A 19,949-nucleotide genomic window follows, 5' to 3' on the forward strand; every position below is an offset into this window, starting at 1 on the left:
GTTTGTCTTACTCTCTTGCTATGAAAATTTAAGGAAAAGGTCACAAGACTATAGTCTAATACGTGACATGTAAGACTGATGAAATTCAAAACAGTACATGTTATTAACTAGGTAGGATATTCAGCTACATTTGAAATATTTTGCTGGTTTATTAAACCAACTGGGTACACAGTAAGTACGAGAACACATTTTAAATAAGTATCATTGCATATTGTGCTAAAAATTTCATAGCAGATGTTCTCTATAAAAGATACTGACATACAAAAAAACCCACACATTGTCTCTACATATATTGACATATACAGAAATATACACACTGGCATATAAAAAGTACAAACAAATATGAGTTGTCAAAATTAATGGAGCGCACACTAGAAATATTTTATCAACCTCTGTCACAATGCTTTCCTATGTCATACTACAAACCAGGATACCGCTACAGAGAATGCCAACCTAATGGGGAAAGGAAGGCAATCTCTTCTGAAAGCTGCCTATAAAACTAACATAGAGGGACATCTCAGACGATGTGTTTCATAGCTTCAGACTGCTGCCTTGGAGAATGCTAAAATAAAAGGGGATAGACCTGATCACAGAGATCACGATTGGTTTAGAAGAGTATCTGTATTCTGCTGGAAGAACACACATTAATCCTTTTCATCATAAGCATAGAGGAAAGTCTAACTCAAGTACTTATCAGTAAGAGTATAATCACAGTAAGCCTCGGCACTGAAGTTGAAGGCAGGGGGAATCATACAGACCTTTGGTCAGTATTTAGGCAGCTGGCTAGCCCACAATCTCAGGCTGTTGCTCCTCTAGTGAAACCATATCCACAGTGGCTAGTTTAAAGTTATCTCATATACCTACTTAAGCTGCAACTGAATGTTTGCTGCTATATGCACATCCTGACGCTGCTGTTCTTAAGTAGAAACTTTGCAAGATTGTTCATATACGACTGATCCTCCCCTCCCACTGGCTGGGGGCCACCTGAAAACCAGACAGAACTATCAACAGTTAACGGAGTTATCCGCAATAAAGATATGCTATGGGCATATCAAGAGAACAAAGAGCCAAAGGTACAAGTATGCTGTAATAAATGGTTGGATTTTGAGTAGATGATACTTTAAACTAGCTCATTACTCAGAGTCATTCCTTAATTAGTCTGCAGAGAACACCAGCATTTATCAAATAATACAGACAGAAAGATACAGAAGACCACATTTTTACAGAAGACATGTATTATAACACTTGCACTTTTAGTCACTCAGAGGTTAAGCACCCAACTATCTGAAGTCTACAGTATGGTCCTGATACATTGACCAGGTTTCATTTTGACATTACAACTTCTGCACTATGGGACTGCATTGGAGGCACCAAATCATCTCTAATATAGAAGAGATTTTTTTTAATGAACCAGGAGAAACATTTATACTAGCTGCACGCAGAATATGTATTCACGTAGTGTCACACAGAAGCACAATTGAGATACTTTATCTGGTCAAATACTGTAGTATTGACTAAGTGCTAATATACAGCAGTACTCTGCCTGAGAGCTTTAACATGAAATCTGGGCCATCTTTGCACTTACAGGTTTCTGTGCAGCTGCTGGTAAGAATTCCCCACCCCCCAACCCATGGGAGCATAGAAGCTGTCACTGCAAAGAAAAAAAAAAAAAAAGAAAGAACCACATGCCACACACTTCCCCAAGAACCATGCTCCACCTCTGCATGACTGTCAAAACGTGAGCCTAGCTGAATTATCATGTTCCAATTGTTTACTTCTGCTAAAATTTGCATTTGTGTCCTGGTTTTGCCTGGGATAGTGTTAATTTCCTTCTTAGTAGCTGACATAGTGCTGTGTTTTGGATTTAGTATGAAAATAATGTTGATAACACACTGATGTTTTAGTTGTTGCTAAGTAGTGCTTACTCTTAAGTCAAGGACTTTTCAGTTTTCCATGCTCTGCCAGTGAGCAGGTGCACAAGAAGCCGGGAGGGAGCAGAGCTAGGATGGCTGACCCGAACAAGCCAAAGGGATATTCCATACCATGGAACTTCACGCTCAGTAACCGGGGGAGGGCTGGCCAGGGCCTTGCTGATCACTGCTCAGGGACTAGCTGGGCATCAGTCAGCAGGCGGCGAGAAGTTGTATTGTGCATCACTTTTTTTTTTTTTTTTTTTGGGGGGTGGGGGTTATTCCCCCCTCTCTCCCTCCCTCTCCTTTTCATTACTACTATTATAACATTTAAACTTATTTCAATTATTAAATTGTTCTTATCTCAAGCCATGAGTTTTACCTTCTTCCAGATTCTCCTCCCCATCCCACTGCCACGGGTAAGGAGTGAGCAAGCAGCTGCGTGGTTAAACCACAACAATTTGACTTGTAACTGCTGAAACATTTAAGCTGTCACTTCCTTACCTGCATCAGATCTAAATGCATTTTTTCATTACATCTTATCTAGAATTTATTTCCATCTTGATGACTTAAGAGTTACATACTATTCTGGCCTGCTATTAGCAGAGTCACAGCATTAAAGAACACACACCAAAAAAAAAAGTACCAGCACATTAGAAGTATACAAAAGTTAACACATTTAGAGCAGTCTTTTATTGGATTCCTTTCACAAAGAAAACAAACTCATGACTAAAACCAAGAGCTACAGATAAATGTACAGAAAAGTAACGACATAACTAAACCAGTAAACTACGACATGAAGACAAAACTAGAAAATGGGATCAACAAATAAAACTTGTCTGCAAAAACACATGGGTTTGACCTAATTAACAGGTTTCTGACTGTACCATTAAAAATACAGCTTCCAAATTTCACTAATATAGTAAAAACTAAAGAAACAGTGTTTCTACTGCAATCAAATATTAGGGTCCTACAGAGAAAAATTATGGTCTTAACAGATCACATGAAACATGTTTTGACTAAGAACAGTAAATAACCTTGGTGAGGACTATCTGCAACTGTTTGATGGGTTACAAGTTACTCTTATTTCAGAAGCAAACAAAAGCACAACAACAGAAATCAAAACCTACCTAACATGATAATAAAAGCATAGCTCCTATAATGTAAAACTATGCAGATGCTCTGTTTTTAAGATCAGATAGTAACTGTTTTGTTTTTCCAAAAGTGTTGGTATACAATTGGTCAGTTCTGGAGGATGTACTTTTCAAGACCCCAAGTGGAAATAAGGAACAAAAATCTCTTCGTGCAACACACCTGGCTGACTGATCTGGAACTTTATTCATGACAGCATTAGAAGACAAACCAAAAATGGAAGGGAAGATATTAAATAAAAAAATAGATACTTACTGAGAGTAGAATATGCAAGATATGCTCTTTCTTCCTCACGAGAAAAACCACTAGCACTTTATGAGTTTTCTGTCAGATCTATCTATTAATCTACCCACTGAGAATGAAAGCTCCAAAAAAATAGCAGAGAGATAGAAGGGGTGGGGGGTGGCAGAAATACTTCTGGTTTCCTTGCAACTCTCTCCAAAAAACCCCAACAAATTATAAACAGCTGAAATCTGACATATTCACTCTTCCCAGATCCTCACACCAAAAATCATATGCAACATAGCTTTAATTGTTCACACCGCTTCATTTCTGCCAAGTGACCCAGCATGCCATACTTCCTCTTCAAAATACTGTTCTGCCCTGTCACACTGACAAAAAACAGGACAAGACATTGCTAAATTGCACCTAGGCAGGGAGACGACGATTAAGGCATTTGCACCAGGGTCAGAAAGCAATCAACCAACTTCAAAGGCAAGGCAAGACACCGAACTTAAATTTCCTCGTCAGCAAAACACTCAAAAGAAGGCAAGGTTTGCCAATAAAAGTAACATTTGCTACTACAGCAATAGATTAGGAGATAAGCTTTGAGGCACAGAAGTCCTCCAGGTCACAATTTGAACTTTTAATTTAACCTACAGGTATCAACTGGAAAACTGAAATCAAACACAAAAATGCAGCACTCTCACTAGAAGATTCTTATTTTTTATCTTTCATATTTGTAAATAGCAAGAGCTAACAGAAGTTACACTGGGCAGAATAAAGTCCGTAGTTAAATCTAAGACTTCTCAGAGCCAGGCATCCAATTGGTCAGGTCAAATCACAACAGTAGAAACTACCACCATCATCATCCAACCATTACCAACAGCACAAGTCCTGTACACGGGACAGTTTAGAAGCCTGTCATACATACAGATCAAAATGAAACAAAATTTTCTGCCTTCCCAGTTTTCCCGATTTATTAAAGGCCACAACTTTCTTCTTAGAATAGAGGCATCAATCTAGACCACAGACAAATTTGGGAACAACAGTTTTTACTGAAAGCCACAAACTTCATTGTAGTCTAATCATCTAAATGAAATACATACACAGATCCAGTATTTTTTCTTTTTTAAGGATGACTGATTTAAGTTTGTCACACAATAATTACAAAGAATTTCAAGCCTACTTTTGAAGGCATTTAATGCAGCAAGGCCTGTTAAATCAAAAACCCTTAATATGTTCTTGCAATATATAAAAAAATGACCAAACCACATTGAATAACGAAACAAATGGAGAAAGAATAGAAGTCGGTGGGTGCTGACTGTCACTTGTGTTACTGGAACATATCAAAATAGTTTCAGTACTCTTCTCCTAAAGATATGAAGAAAAGCTGAAACAGGAATTCACAGCTACAAACCACATCAGACCACGTGACAAGACATACCCACCTCAAAATGCAGGTGCACTGCCATCCACATCTTGCTAGTGAATAGTCATAACTGAACATATTAACCCAGTTTCCCACAGACTTAAGAGGTATCAAATATTACTCCTAAGGTGTGTTCTCCATTAGGAAACAGGTTTGCCCCATTTTAGGCACTACAGTTAAAGAGCATTTTGTGACACCATGGATTTTGAAGTGGTAGGGATAAAAAATAAAAGCCTTCTCTGTGTGGGTATTGTACCATGCTATTGACTTACACAGCTACATTAAATTAATTTAAAGGTAGCCTGCATACATCTACCTACACATATCTATCACAACACAGCTTTCCCCTTGACTTGAGGGGAACTCAGGAAATGCAGCTAAACAGACCCAGAGACTATCTTCCTGAATTTGGTCTCTAATCTAGAAGACAGATCTACTTAGTAACATTTTCCCATCATACGTTGTTTAGTATAGTACCTTAGCCAGTCTTTCTAATGACAGCATTATTAAGATAAGCCAAGGAAGCTGCCATATAGGAAAAATTGGCAAGGTCTATAAGCTTGTAACTTATCTAACCACACTGCACAGACCTATCAGATGCACAGGTCTAAGGTCTGAGTGAAGAATCTCCTGGGTTTAGGAGAGATTTCTTATATAAATTGCCTAGGACAAGCAAAGAGAGCACTATAACCCAGAAACACCTTTTAAAGAAAAATTATGGCAACAGTATGGATGTTGTCTTCCCTCATTATCCAAATGACTCTAAGCATCTCTGGGTGCAGCGCATCTTCCTGCAGGCAGAGTATGAACCCTGGGCAGCAGAAGGGTTGAAACCTCCTGTAACAGGTACAGCAGACAAAGTAGGAGAGAAGGGCTGGCCATGTGCTGACAGGGTTGAGTGGGCAAATGGTGTGTGCCTCTCTCTGCCACTAAACTCCAGCCAGAGCTCCCTTCACCAAAGTCCTGGAATTCCAGGACAGCACCTCGACTCACTAGCATATTCTGGAAATTAAAAGTGGTAATGAAAGTGCAGATCTAAAGCTACATTTATTAGATTGAACAGTGAGACTTCGGTATTTATTGTAGCTCTCAAACACAAATGTACAGTTTCGCAATGAATGATTACAGATCTGTTCTCTAAACAATGATAATCCAATTAGGTATCACTCATTTAGACAGCTACATTACTTTAATTACGCTCAAATTATCTTCTATTGCTAAAATAAAAGTTAAATAATTTAATTTAGTACAGGAATACAGCAGAGGAGAAAGAGACTAAGACTTGGATTAAAAAGCCTAGGTAAATGCCAAAAAGAGAGAAAAGACAGTTTCCTACACACTCAGGAACCATTAGTGGTTTTGGCCAAACATGGGTTTACATTTTTTTGGGGGGGGGGGGGGTTCAGTGTTTCAGAACGTTTTGCTAAGGCAGCTTGCGTACTGACTGTAATACAGCCAACATGCTGTATTATAGACAAGAGCACGACCTAACTATTGTGTGTTAAAACACATTCACTACCATGGGAACCCCATTAGAATTCACCACTATTTCAAGTGGTGTACAGGAAGCTTTTCTGCACTGGACTTCCTCTACTAATAAGACATAAAAGTTAATACTATAATGGGGAACCAGCACACAGGCAATGTTGTCAGCTTACAGCATTTTCATCTAAATAGGTCGAACAGACACAAGGAAACGTGGTGAAAGAATACCAGAATCGGATCTCCACTACTAGCCATCACTACAGCCAAGGATTTAGCTCCAACACTGAAACTAATTCACTGAAAACTCATTGTAAGCACAGTTAATGAGTGTGGGAGAAACAAGAAACAAGGGGGGCAGGGGGAGTCACACACACAGAGAACACAAAAAGCCCAAGCATTACAAGAAATGTACCAAAATCAGTTGAAAGCTGACTTCATCTAACCTGATCTAGAAGTTTACACCAGATGCATTTTGTTGTAGGAAACTGAACAATACTAAAACGACACCTATACCAAGCTTTTGGGATGCATAGCTCTAACAGGAAGAAAAGCAAGTTCCACTTCCCAGTCTTCAGTTATATTGCAATTCTATCTGTATACATAAGATCACCAGCAATACCAGCAAAATAAAACTACGGTTAGTTTAAACATTAAACACCTATTCTACACATAGGACCTGCCAAGTTCCTGCCATTTACAGGAAAGCTCAAGAAGTCTTACAGCCCACGCAAGACATTAACGTACAGTTAAAACTACTTTTCTCACTTCCTGCATGGAGTCAGTATATAAAATCTACTTGGAAATACAACTCAAACATTATCAGGAGAATTTGTTTTTAACTGCATCTTACAGAGTCCAAGTTAAGTCTTTCAATGATGGTCTGTAAAGTCAAACACTACATAATAAAAGCATTTCTTATAAGGGTTTTTTTGCAGGATTTGAGGGATCAAAATACAGGACCTAAAAATGTCAAAATAGAAGTTTTATTAGACTCCAGAACGAACAGAGTTAACAATCCAAACACAGAACAAACTTTCCCTAAAAAGCATTTTACACACTGAAATAACAAAACTACATTTTCTGGTTAAAGTCAAGAGCAGCCAGTATTTGTACACCTAGCATCAGCTACTGAGGATCTGAATATTTCACCAAATGGCCAGTTATATCACACTGAATGCTGAAATCCATTTTTAATCTACAAAGAGCATGGCAACTTGGCACAGAATTTTGGGGTTTTATGAACTTCAGAGAAAGTACTTTTCTACAGAAATCCAAACAAAAAAGACATCTTCCAGAAAATATGGAATAAATCACATCACGAGCAGCATCCAGAACGCACTGTGTATCATGTTATTTCTCCTGTATAGTAACAAGAAACAAGTAGTATTCTACTAGTTATTGTAGTTGCTATGATATTGACAATTGTAGCACAAGCTCTTCCAACAATATGTATTTTAGACATGGAGCTTACCCTTCAGAATCAATACACCTACTACAATCTTTTTCATTAATATATGCAGTTGTTTCCTTGCCCAAATTTGTATTTGTCTAAGGAGATGGAAATGGAAAAAGAGGACAAGACAATTACAGAAAGTAGTCAAACTCAGATACAAAGTCTCAAGTAAGCAATACAACAATGACAGGACATTGTAAGTAATACAACAATGACTTCAAAGTTTAAAGGTATGAGACCAGATATATTCCTAAGTTTCAGGAAAGATGAGGATCACTCGTTCTCAACCAGAAAAGCTGACAAACAAAGCCAGCCATAACTCAAGCTGCAAATACAGAAAACAACATTAGCAAAGGAACACCCCTGGAACTCAATTTTCTATCTTCATTCCACTTGTAACATGGTTGAAACAGAACACAAGCTGCTTTCTAGTCATTTTAACTGGTTATTGTCAAAATCCTGAAGGAAAACATCTGTAAATCCTCACACAGGTGGGCTGAAGCATTCATGTTCAAGATCCAGTTATATTTTCAAAAAATTCCCATCTACTCCTTCGTTCCTCCCCTGTGGCCCAAACACTGACACATCTCTGTGGGTGCACTACATGAAACCCAGTGATTGGGATGGCTGTCCCTTCACTGTTCCAATATTGCTAACAGATCAGACTATTTTAAGATAAGCTAATTATGCCAGTGAAGTATCTTACAAGCCATTAAGATTAGGCAGAAGAGCCCATGAAGAATTAGAAGCAGTGAAGTACAGATAAGACAGAAGCAAGAATTGTGATCTGAACTATTCACAAGAAGAAGCCTGGAGATTCCTCATCAAGATTGTAACTCCCAATTTTAGTGTGTACTTTTTCCTGCTTCTAACAGTTTTAACAAGCACAAAAGAAACTTCACATGAAGGGCTGTTGTTCCTTACACCTTCAAAAATTAGGCATTCAAGCCTTAGAAGAACAATACTTTGCAGCTTGTTTGCTGGCATTATCTACATGCATGCAAGGCAGACAGCTACTGAAACACAGATGCCTTAAAAGAAATAGATCTGAAGAAAAATCCTCAGATTATAAGTGAGTTTGTTGTACAGAAAGTTTTCAAGAATTTTATCACATCATCTCCTCATTAACATTTCATTAAAGGAATGCATGATGGAAAAGCAGGTTGAAACTTCTTCTGCAAACTAGTCAGCCTATATCTTCAGAATATTGTGGTTGGTTTTATCACTGAACAATTCAGCCTTAAAAATACCAAGTTTAAAAAAACAGGATCCTGTATCCTAAAACTTCAATGAAGCCTTGCACAGAGGGGTGGGGAGAGGGATTTTAAAGAAATTATTAGTACCTTAAGAACAAAACAAGGTATTCCCTCCACTCCTCTGTTCTTTTTTTTGCAGGGGGAGAGAGGGTGGAGTGCAGGGGACAAGGTGTTCAAATGGAAACATCTAAATGGTTTCTAGACAAACAGGTCTTCTGACTTACTCTGATGCAAATAAGCTCCTGCTCCCCAACCTCTAGTACATATGCATAAAAGAAGCAAACTGCTGTCCAAAACCATATACTGTTACGGTCCAAAGTCTGGCAGGGGAAAAGCAGAGGACAGATCACTGCAGTAACAACCTACTGAGCTTCTATTCTAGACCACAAGAATCAAATCCCAAGTACAAATGCTGCATAGTTAATTTCCTGCACAAAATCCCCAAACCATTACAGAATTTTGCAAACACCATCCCAACCAGACTCTCTGGGTAGGAGGTAGGAAGAAATCACAAGTGGTCTACAAAACTATCTTTCCATACACTTACAAAGAGGTATCATCAAAATGAAGATCTATTTAACTTTATTCTGCTGACTGAATGAATCACAGCCTAATAGGCCATTTAGATCAAATCAAATACATTAAAAGCAAAGCAAATTAGGAAACTGAATGAAGAGTTTTAGATCATCCTACCTTTAAGTTTATTTTCATAAAATTAAATGAAAACACTTAAGAAAATAACCGTGTTTACTGATATAAGATTAGGGCATTACCAATGATGGCACTAAAATACTGAAGACAGAACTGTCTATTACCCACAGCTTTCTAAACCTACTTTTCTAATAAAATGAGGTTTACACGATCACAGTCTATTGTCCCTCTTTAAGAGCTTCTGATTTAATCGCCCAGTTACAACCAAGTGCAACAACAAAAGTATCAATTATTTTTAAGACTTTATGAGAAGTGCTGCAGAATTTTTGACTTGGTGGTTGCACACAGCCCCCAAGCAAAGCACTGCTCTGCAGTGACCAGAGAGGCAGCAGATTCTGTTGGATCACTCAGGCAGTCAGCAGGCACCTGCACGCACGCTGGCCACAGCTAGCAGGCCATTTAAGATACTTAAAGAACGTAAGAGAAATACACTGTACAGAGTGGATGCTCTGAAAGATCAGGGAATAACAGAAGAGTAAAAAAATAAGGGAAATGGAAGTTACAGATGTTTTATTACTTGCAAAACCACTACTTTACTATCTTTAAATTTATTTCCACCACTCCACCAAGCCGTACTTTAATACTGTAAATAAAATGGGCTATAGTAAACAGGAAAAAAAGAATTTGTACACACATTGTCTTTGTTCTTCCCTCTTCCCCATACCATGCTTCATTTGCTCCTCAGCAACCCAGCCATAAAGCTGGAATCCTTTTATCTCATGCAATCACCCTGGTTATGCTTGAATAGAGCCAATATTAACAGTCTACAGATCCTTCAATGACTTCCATCTCCGCTTAGACAAAAATTAGAAGGTGGAAAGAAAAAAAAAGAAAAAAAGGGCAGCAAAACCAAACATCACCCATCAGTAAGATCAAATTGGTTGTAGCCTAGGCTTGTTCTGAAGTATTTCTTCAGCCCTGTAGCAAGACCTAATGGTTACAGTCATTCAGAAGCTCACCCAGGACCCCAACTGCTGCACAAGCACGTTTGGATCACCAGAGGGTGCTGCAGGGGCTCAGAACGTGACTACAAAGTAGATCGGGGCTTGGATCACAACTTTCTAATATGGGGCAAGTGCTCTTCTCAGTTTTAGTTTAAAAAAGAGGTTTTTACTTTGGTCTTTTAGTAGTCATAACATTTTGATCTCCTCTCCAATCACCTCTTCTGAAGAGAATGACTTATTTTCTGATAGAATCTGGTGCAAATTTTATACAAGCATCTTGTGCTAACACACTACTCATTGTAAATATGCACGTACTTGACAACAACAGTGTTCATGGACTAATTCTAGGGCACCCTCAAAAGACAACTATAAAAACAAGCATGTCACCTCTAGGCTTAACTTGACAGTACAGAAGACCATCTCCTCAGCAAGTACAGAAGACCATCTCCTCAGCAAAAACATATGGAGAATCTACAAATAGAGAAAAAAAATGCTGCAACCCACTGAACTAGAGAAGTCTCCTATATAGGGCATGCTAGAAGTATCCACAGAAATATTTACTGAAAAGTAGCTAGTGGGGTAACTGTGGGCTATCAGGTTACATTTCATCTTACTGTGAATCCAAATCTCCTGGGTAGATAAGCCTGTAAAGAACAATTCAACTAGGATTCACCAGAAGCATCCTTCAGAATGCTAAGACAGTAATAGCAGTTGAAATTGTCAACTCTCCTATAACCCTATTTCAGCTCCTGAACAACTCATTAGTCTTATAAAGTACTTAGCTCCTATTTTGCATAATGCATCTAAATGACTCCAGTATTCAGAAGCATTAATAACTTATGTTTTAAAACTCAGAACTTTCAATCATTTGAACATCGCATTTTACCAGTTCCTTGAAGCTACTGAATTAACAGTGGTGAACAGAAACACTGACCAATAGCTTTTTTTAAAAAAACAAAAAAATCATTTGACAATTATCTTATTATAACTTTTGGTTTCTCCTCCCTCCCCTCAAATTTCAATTTGTATGAAACCCATGACAAAGTCTGGGGAAGTTCTTGAATTTGTGTGTCTTTCACTGAGAACAAGTGTTTTGTATTTCTGTCTGATTTTGTAACACAGATTTGGTGAAATACAATGGTTTTGTAAATTTCAGTTAATTCAGTCAATAGTTTCCCATTACTTTTTTGGACAGTTATCCAGGTTAGCACATTTGTGACCAAGAAAACAACAAGCAGCTACATAAAACTCAGTATTATTCTTTGATATTCTACAATGCTATTACATGTTTTACACAATCCTCGTGAATTCTCAGAGTATTTGTGTTAATAACTAGAAATTCTGCAAATATACCCATATCCCTATCTCCAATATCCAGTGAATACCTGCCTCCACCTACTGACCACACCTCTCTTCAGCCACCCACAATTTTGCCTCCTTTCCTTTCTAATTCAGTGCTTTCTAATGGAAACGATTAATACTTCTACTGCTGGCATTTTTTTCATAGTCTAGCCCAACATCTCTCAAAGCAAAGATCTTCATGTATGTTTCAGTGATAAAAAGTTAAGACACCACCATCTGCAATGCTACAAACAAAGGTAAGGAGAACAAGAAAAGGACAAAACAAAACAAATCAACAACACACAAACCACAAAACCCCTAATGCTCCAAAAGAAACATGGGAGGATATTAAGGAAGTCTCTCAGAGGAAATCCTTCTTCCGCATTCAAAAACTTCAAATCCCAAAAGCCAACTAGCAAGTTAATGTGTGTATTATCAAACTCAGGCTAACAAACATAATTTGACAGCCTATAGGCTCAAAAATTTTAGCAGAAGGCACTTTCCCTTTCTGTACACATGAAGTAGAACAGTTTATCTCTTGTTGTACCTTCTACTTTCCCCTCTTTTACCCTGAAACCAAGGGGCTTCTGAGCATAAGCTTATGACACCTGAATTACGTATCATGTCATTACACACCAATTTTAACAGCTTCAAGGAAAAATAAAAATATTTAGTTACTGAAAAATTTAGTTTGTTACCCTCACTGGATGACAATGTAATACAAGCACAGTGATGATGGAACATCCCGTTTTCTCAAATATTCTCAGAAGACTCTGTGCTTTGAAAGCTCACACTGGAAAAAGCAACATTTTTTAATTGCTATATACACCAACTTATTAGCAGTCATTCTTGTCAGCTTACAGTTTTTAAAACAGGATGCATGCAGTCATATCAGGAAGAGGGCAGTTGCTGTGAAAGGATGATACCAAAAAGAAGTTGTCCTTAATGTTGATAACCTCACACAATGTGTTCTCAGCTATGCTATCCAAGTTTTCCACAACAGTGAGATGGTCAATTAAATACAACTCAAAAGCATTGCAGATTTTGCATGATACAGCAGCGGGGGGCTGGTATAAGGTGTCTTGACATCCTTCAACAGTTTCCTTCACAGACACTGCCAAGGCAAGTCTGTTCTGCCTTTTAAGACCCCTCATCTATTTGCATGCATGTGTACAACTGTTGAGTCTCTCAAGGTTCAACTACTTGCTTACTCTCTTGTACAACTGTTTGTAATGCTTCCATATCCCATCTTTTTACACGTACAGTATCTCCATATACATCTTAAGGGATATTAAAATGATCTCCTCTGAATTCTTTCTCTCAACCCCATATGCCAATATCTTCAAGAAAGAAATGTTTAACAGCAAAGTTACAGCACAGCTCAGTTATAGATGTGTTTATATAATTACATAGCTAAAGGTTTAATAAATTATCCCCCTCGACCTTCCATACACTTTAAGTGATCACAGAAAAGTACAAGATCAGGCTTGTGTACATTGGTGCAGCACTCCATGCTGACACTGACCACAACTTGCCAAGTATTACTGCAGGTATGGTATATCCGCTTTACATAGTCTCACACATCTATGGTTAGCTTTCAAACAATAAAAATAACATTAGTCTAACCCACAAAATCCTAAATTACAGTGTTGGAAGCAATCTGATTTTCAAATGAAGGTAAGTTTCAAAAACACTTGAAAGGATCTAAAGTAAATGGAAGAAGTCATTCTTCCCCTCTATTATCATCGTAAAAGGATCATGGGCACAATCCCACCCGTTCTACACCTCACTTTTAGGTGATCTCCAACCACCACAATGAAGACAAATACATTTTTCTCCCAGTTATTTAGCTCTTTACTTAATTTTTTTTTGGAAAAAAAAAAGAAGTAATAAACGACAGTAAAAGATGCTTTGTCATCAATGTCTGGTACACAGGTACTTAAAGCAAGCACCTTTCCACAACTATGCTTGGCTAGTATTTCCTAACACTTACTTTTTATCTTGGTATACTTAAAATAAGCATGCAACAATACTAAGTAACTACCAGTGAAATCCAGCTGAGCACAAAGCAATACAGAATGCACTTGTAAGTCTCTAGGTTGGCCAATAAGGACTTTGGCAGAATTCGAAAGCCCTTCAGGGACAGAGGCAAATATAACTGGGAGACCTACCTAATTAAGCATCACTAACATTTTGAATATAAAGTAGTTAATTCCCTGAAAAATAATTCAATTAATCACACTCTTATTAGGAAGGCTCTATTTTCTTCTCACCACATAGGCATGCTTGCACTGTTATAACACATGGGGAACAAAAAGCATAGTGCTTTCTGTAGGAAAGGTTCTGTATTCCCCCTGCATCAAGATTTTGAAAAAGGACTAGCCACAAAATTTAGCTGTCCTCACCCAACAGTGATTCCTGCCTAATTCTTCACTACAGCCTCAGATTAAGGATAAAAGGAGAAAGGAATATTACCATATATACCATTTAAAATATTCCAACAACTCAGTGACTGTTCTGGTGAGGAGGAACTGATATCTCAGGAAAAGTTGTCTTGCAAGATCTTAATTCCTCTTTTGTGTCAAATGGAAATAACAGCATACAGTACCAGGGTTTACATTCCTAAAGGAAAAGATAGGAGTTAAAAATAATGTATAAAAAAATCTCTCAGAACCCACTGAAGAGAAGACGAAACAATACAGTTGATAAAGAAAAATAAGGAGTCCCTTAATATGGAAGAAAAAAAATCCCTTCAACTTCATAAGCAGTAACTTGAAAGATCAAGTGTTAAAATAAGAATGCACCATATGAGGGGGCTGGTAAGAGGGAGAAATCTAGATCAGATGCTTACTTCAAAATAAACAAAGCAAAATACACTATTGCAGGCTGCAAACTTAACCGTCCACAGCATTATTTATTAACTGGTACTCTATCACAGAACACATGCTGGGGGAGGGTAGGGTAACTGTCATATTACACAGTTGAAATCTGGTTTTAACTCTTAATCATACTATTTTGTTCATTCACTAGACACTGTATCAATGACCTAAAAAATACTTTGATTAGCTGCCCAAAAAAGTTCCTTAAGTCTTTGACTAGAAGGAAGGTCAACAAAATTAACTTGGGGAAAAAGCACAAAAGGCTGCCTTGCTGTAACCTCACAAACTTCGTAAGACGTCAAAACCACCTTGTTTTGTAATTGTAAACATTCAGAGGAAAAGCCAGCTTCACTCCGTTATTTCAGGATCTGACTGCACCTTTAGAGACACTATTCATTCCACGTGAGAGGAGAAAGAGTTAAACTAAGCCCACATTCAGCACCACTTCAGTAACACAGTGGCAAGTCCATTCAAATAATTATTGCATTAGCCTTTCAGTGCTAGCAGCAAAGCATACAAGAGAGAAAGTGGAATGGTGCATTTATTTTCCCTGGTTAGTTTACCAGAGCTGAAGGAATCAAATCTGAACACAGGACAAGAGGCACCAAAATTCACCTGTATTATCACAGACAGACATTTTGACTTTTGTTCCATTTGATCAATTGAAGAACACATTATTACACACATGAAATAATATTTCAAATACAAGAAATGTGAAAACTTTGATACAGTGACTTTGTGCATTAACGTCCCAGCATATACGTTACCACACGATATTCCAATTAATTCAAAATAAGTTTCATTTTAATGATAAGGAAAAGTACATCCCAGTGTTTTGCATACATGATCAGACTGCTGGCATGACTGAATAGGCCCAAAGCCTAAGTTTTAATGCAGAGTATTTAATCCTGTGGTCTTTAAAAATAAAAATGAAGAATTTGGTGAGGTGAATAAAACATGCTCATACTATTTTTAAAAAAACATTTTTTAAAAAGTGAGCTGAAATACACAGACATCTCTCATGCAAGGCATAGCAAACTACAGCTATTACTAACTCAAGATATTTCTTATTTAGGCAAGAAACTTAGTTCCCAAGCTAATACAGATACGCACACTACACAGCATTAGTCATACGACACTACTTTTATTAATGTTAGAGAATTAATCGGCTATATTCCATTACGCATGCCATGACTGAGCACAGGCAAGGTAGCATGGCATTGTTCACAGACTTGCATGGTGCTTCTACTCTCTCTGAAGCAGCACTTCGGCCCAGAATACTTAGAATGACATCAACAAGTTATCTGAGAAACTTGGCTAACATTCTAAAATAAACCCCGTAAAAGCTCTGCTGCCACATTAACCAGTCTAAGGTAAACCGCACACACTTCAGCTCAAATAAGGTATCTAAATAAGACAGGTCTTCTACCATAATAAGTCATTTTATTGTCCAGAATTATTTCGAGTTTTAATTCAACCATATCTTTCTCATCTTACTAGTCCAACATGACTCAATTCACCTAGCTTCATAAAAGTCAGCGTTCACTCATTTCTTCATCCCTTGTTTCACAAAGAAACTGAAGTTATGTGAAATCGCAGGAATCTAAATCTAGGTATCTACACATAAGCAAAGCATTCTATGGGCCATTTGTAGAGATGAGCTGTAACCACCCGAGTTTAAATTCACACTTCAAAAACGGAACAAAAAAAGCAAATGTAAAAACTAAAGGCTAATATATTTCTACCGTAGTTTACAATCTGCAAACATCTCAGAAATTAGAAATGCTATAATACTAAAACTGGTTTAGACGAGCTGCACTGGCAGAAAGAGAGACTGCCATCTATGCTATAATTGTTCTGAAGTAGATCCTGTCCCTCTCATTGAAGGATTCTTCTCATTTACTGATGATACTCCTCTACTACTACTGGTGGACTACGTCAACTACAGATTCAGAAAAGAACTGTGGAGGAGAAAAATAACTAACCAGGGCACTGGGTTATTTTCCTTCCTAAATTCCAAACTGAATGCCCTCAATCAAAAAACGGCTCATCTTCATCTGTCCAGCACTACTATAATCCCCTACTATCAATGCAAATTGTTTCATGCTCTTGTTTTGGTTTTGCTAGCTAAACAAGTACAGAATTTTAAAATACCGTTTTATAATTACGCCTTTTAGTGACCAAAAGTGTTAACATTACACCCTTTATTGCAATTCTTCCAAATTACATAACTGAAAGACATGTCATTTTGCACATACTCTAGCACCTAAATGAAAAAAACATAGTTTAAGAGAGGAACATCACGCTTCTCCCCCGAATATAAGTCACAAACAAAAAAAACCCCAGATGTCACACTCTGAACTGTAAGAGCCAAACATTTTAAATAATTTAAAAAACAAAAACACCAGAATAGATTATAGGAATATTGCTCTGACACCTTTTGCACATGTTATTTGAACACTACCTAGCAGTAACAAGACAACATAAATATCTACCAAAATATAGATACCTAGCTCCTAAAAATGAAAAAAAGACTTGTATAAGGAACAATCATGCGTAGACAGCTAACATAATGAAGTCTGAAAGCTTAGAGCTTCCCGTATGTTACCTAAAAATCTACCAGACTCTGAAAAAGGTTTAATATAAACACTGTGTATATTACCGTTTCCATACAAACCCATTTTTTTTCTTTTCCTTACTACTGTTTACAAATTGTTCTTTTTTGTAACTCCTTTGTACTTCCCAAAACCTCCTTCCCCCACTGTTCGTAATAAATCTGATCTTTGTATGACTATGGGACACAACAGCTTTATGCTAAGCACAAAAAAAATCCTTCTTAAATTGTCTTTTTTCCCCTGTAGAGCTCCAGGTTCTCAACACTGAAATTAATCACCTGTCAAACAAGTCACCGCGGCTTAGTTTTTCTAAGCAATTCCACCCTCCTCACCACCTAGCATCTCAAAAGCAGGTAAAAATTTATTGGAAAAAACAGCTCCATAAAGTCGTAAAATGCACTGTCTTTACAGCCAGAAACCCAGCAGCTGCTTTTCTTACCCTCATGACTTCTGCACAGAGCTGCCGAACACAAAAACCTACTTGCAGTACAACACTGCTGGACCTTCAGTCTTCTTCCTCTGGACAAAACACCCTCTAGTTTATCCATTAGCGAACAGTTTCTCCTCCCATCCGCCGCACACCTTTATGCGGTGCACAACTACTTTAACAGTCCCTACCTTCACCTCCCGCCCCCCTCCCCCCCGATCGCTAGCGTACAACATGAACGACTCGGAGAAGGATTTGTTTGTTTGTTTGTTTGTTTTTCAACGTGATATCGCTTTCCCAACGTGGCTGCCGAAAAGCAGGACAAAAGGTACTTTTCCTCCCCGCCTCTGCAGCCACGCACACCCCGCGCGGAGAAGTTGGCCACCCAGGCGAAGGCGATCGTGCCTGGGTGCTCCCCGCACGCCAGGGCCCCGCACCCCACCCTCCGGTCCCGGAGCCCCAGCCCCCAGGCAGGCTCCGCTCGCCTGGCCCATAAATGTCCATCCTCTGCCCCCGGCAGCGCTGCAGGACCCTGTGGCGCGGCCCCGGCCGCGGGGAACCTGCCCACCCGCGGGACCCCGCGCCCGCCGCCCCCGCGCCGCCGGCCCGCGCCCCTCCCCCGCCCGCCCCCCGCACCAACTTCCCCGCCGGCGCCCCCCGCCCCGCTCGGCTCGGCGGGAACGGGCGCTGGGGGGACCCTCCTTCCCCACCCCCGCAACCCCGGGCCGCCCCCCGAGGCGACTGCCCCCGCCCGTCACCCGCTGCCCCAGCCCCCGACCCCGCTCGCTCGCTCGCCGCCGCTCCTCGCCACCAGCCCAAGGCGCCGGGCGCGGAGAACGCCCTCACGGTCGCCCCCAAAAGCAGGGACCCCCCTCGCTCACTCACCCGCCCGCGTCCCCTCGCTCCCCGCCGCCGCCGCCGCTCCTGCCTCCTCCCCGCTGAGGCTCCTCAGGAGACACTGACACCGGCGCACGGATACCCGCTGGGCGCTATTTTTGGGAAACAAGGCCCAATCGGGGCCGGAACTACTTCCTCTGTCACACTCTCTCCTCAGGCGCAGCCGTCTCCCAACAATATCCTTCCGCTCTTTTCTCCGGGCGGCTCGTACGTCGCCGCGGGAGCTCAGCCGAGCCAGGCAGGGGCGGGAAGAAGAGAGCAGCGTAGGGAAGCGGGGCGGGAGGCTGCGCCCGGCGGCGGGGCTGGCAACGCCCCGGGTTGGACACCCAACATCGCCGGATTATTTTGTTTTACCATGGGGAGCGGCCGGGTCTACATTCTTCACCGCCGACCCAATCCCGCGGCGCCGCGAGCCGATAGGGCAGCGCGCCGGAGTGACGGGGCGAAGGCGCCAATCGCGGTGCCAGCAAATGAAGGGGGCCGGCCAACCCGAGAGCAGTTGGTGGGCGGGGCGCAGCCAAACGTGGGGGCTTTGAGTGACGGCAGAGCGCTCAACCAGAAAGGCGGAGAGGGACGCAGCAGCCAATCAAAGCCGAGCGTGTGCGGGCCTACCGCCGAGGAAGCCCTTGGCCGTGCCCCCTCCTGCCCAACCTTGGCACGGCGCATGCGTGCAAGGGTGCCGCCGCGCTCCGCGCCGCTCCGTCCCTCGCCTCGCCGCCAGTGACGCACGCGGCCAGGCCCGCCCTAGCGGGGAGCGGCGCATGCGCCAAGGCGCCCGCCCAGGGCAGGGCCGGGCCGGGCCGGGCCCCGCAGCGACGTGCTGAGGGGTTGCCGGGGGCAACGGCAGCGGCCGGGCCGAGGCTCGGCCGGCGCCCGCCGACACGTCGGGGCCCGCGGCCCCCCCGGCGGGGCGGCCTGAAGGGGGAAGGCGGATTCCCCTGCTGTCAGCGAGGCAAAGCTTTGCACCCGGGGGCCAAAGCCCGGCCTAAAGTTAATTAAAACTATCTCAGTAAGCGGTACCCGCTCCTCTTCCAAGGCCTGATCACTAGGTCTCTGGCTACATCCTCCAACACCAGTTGCCACCCACAACCTCTATCACCCTCACAGAACCCACCACCCCCACTATAATTTTCTTCTTTTTTATTTATTTATTTTTTTTTGGCGGACGGGCTGCGTGTGGAAATCACTGCTTTATAAGCACATGAGCTTTGTCTTCACTTTCAGGCAA

General features: G+C 40.7%; 1 protein-coding gene across 7 annotated transcripts in view; it reads right to left on the minus strand.

Annotated features, from left to right (window-relative positions):
- The window catches only part of MEF2A (myocyte enhancer factor 2A), a 92,832-nt gene extending 73,722 nt beyond the window's left edge, over positions 1-19,110 (minus strand). Inside the window, exon 1 of one of the 7 annotated variants that reach the window (XM_037395667.1) lies at positions 18,710-19,110. The gene's annotated coding sequence lies outside the window, so the exon portion shown is untranslated. The remainder of the gene's footprint in view (positions 1-18,709) is intronic. The other 6 variants (XM_037395659.1, XM_037395663.1, XM_037395664.1 and 3 more) reach the window with 6 other exon arrangements.
- Positions 19,111-19,949: the final 839 nt, after the last annotated feature.

Source organism: Falco rusticolus, chromosome 7 (assembly GCF_015220075.1).
Source record: "Falco rusticolus isolate bFalRus1 chromosome 7, bFalRus1.pri, whole genome shotgun sequence".
NCBI lineage: Eukaryota > Metazoa > Chordata > Aves > Falconiformes > Falconidae > Falco > Falco rusticolus.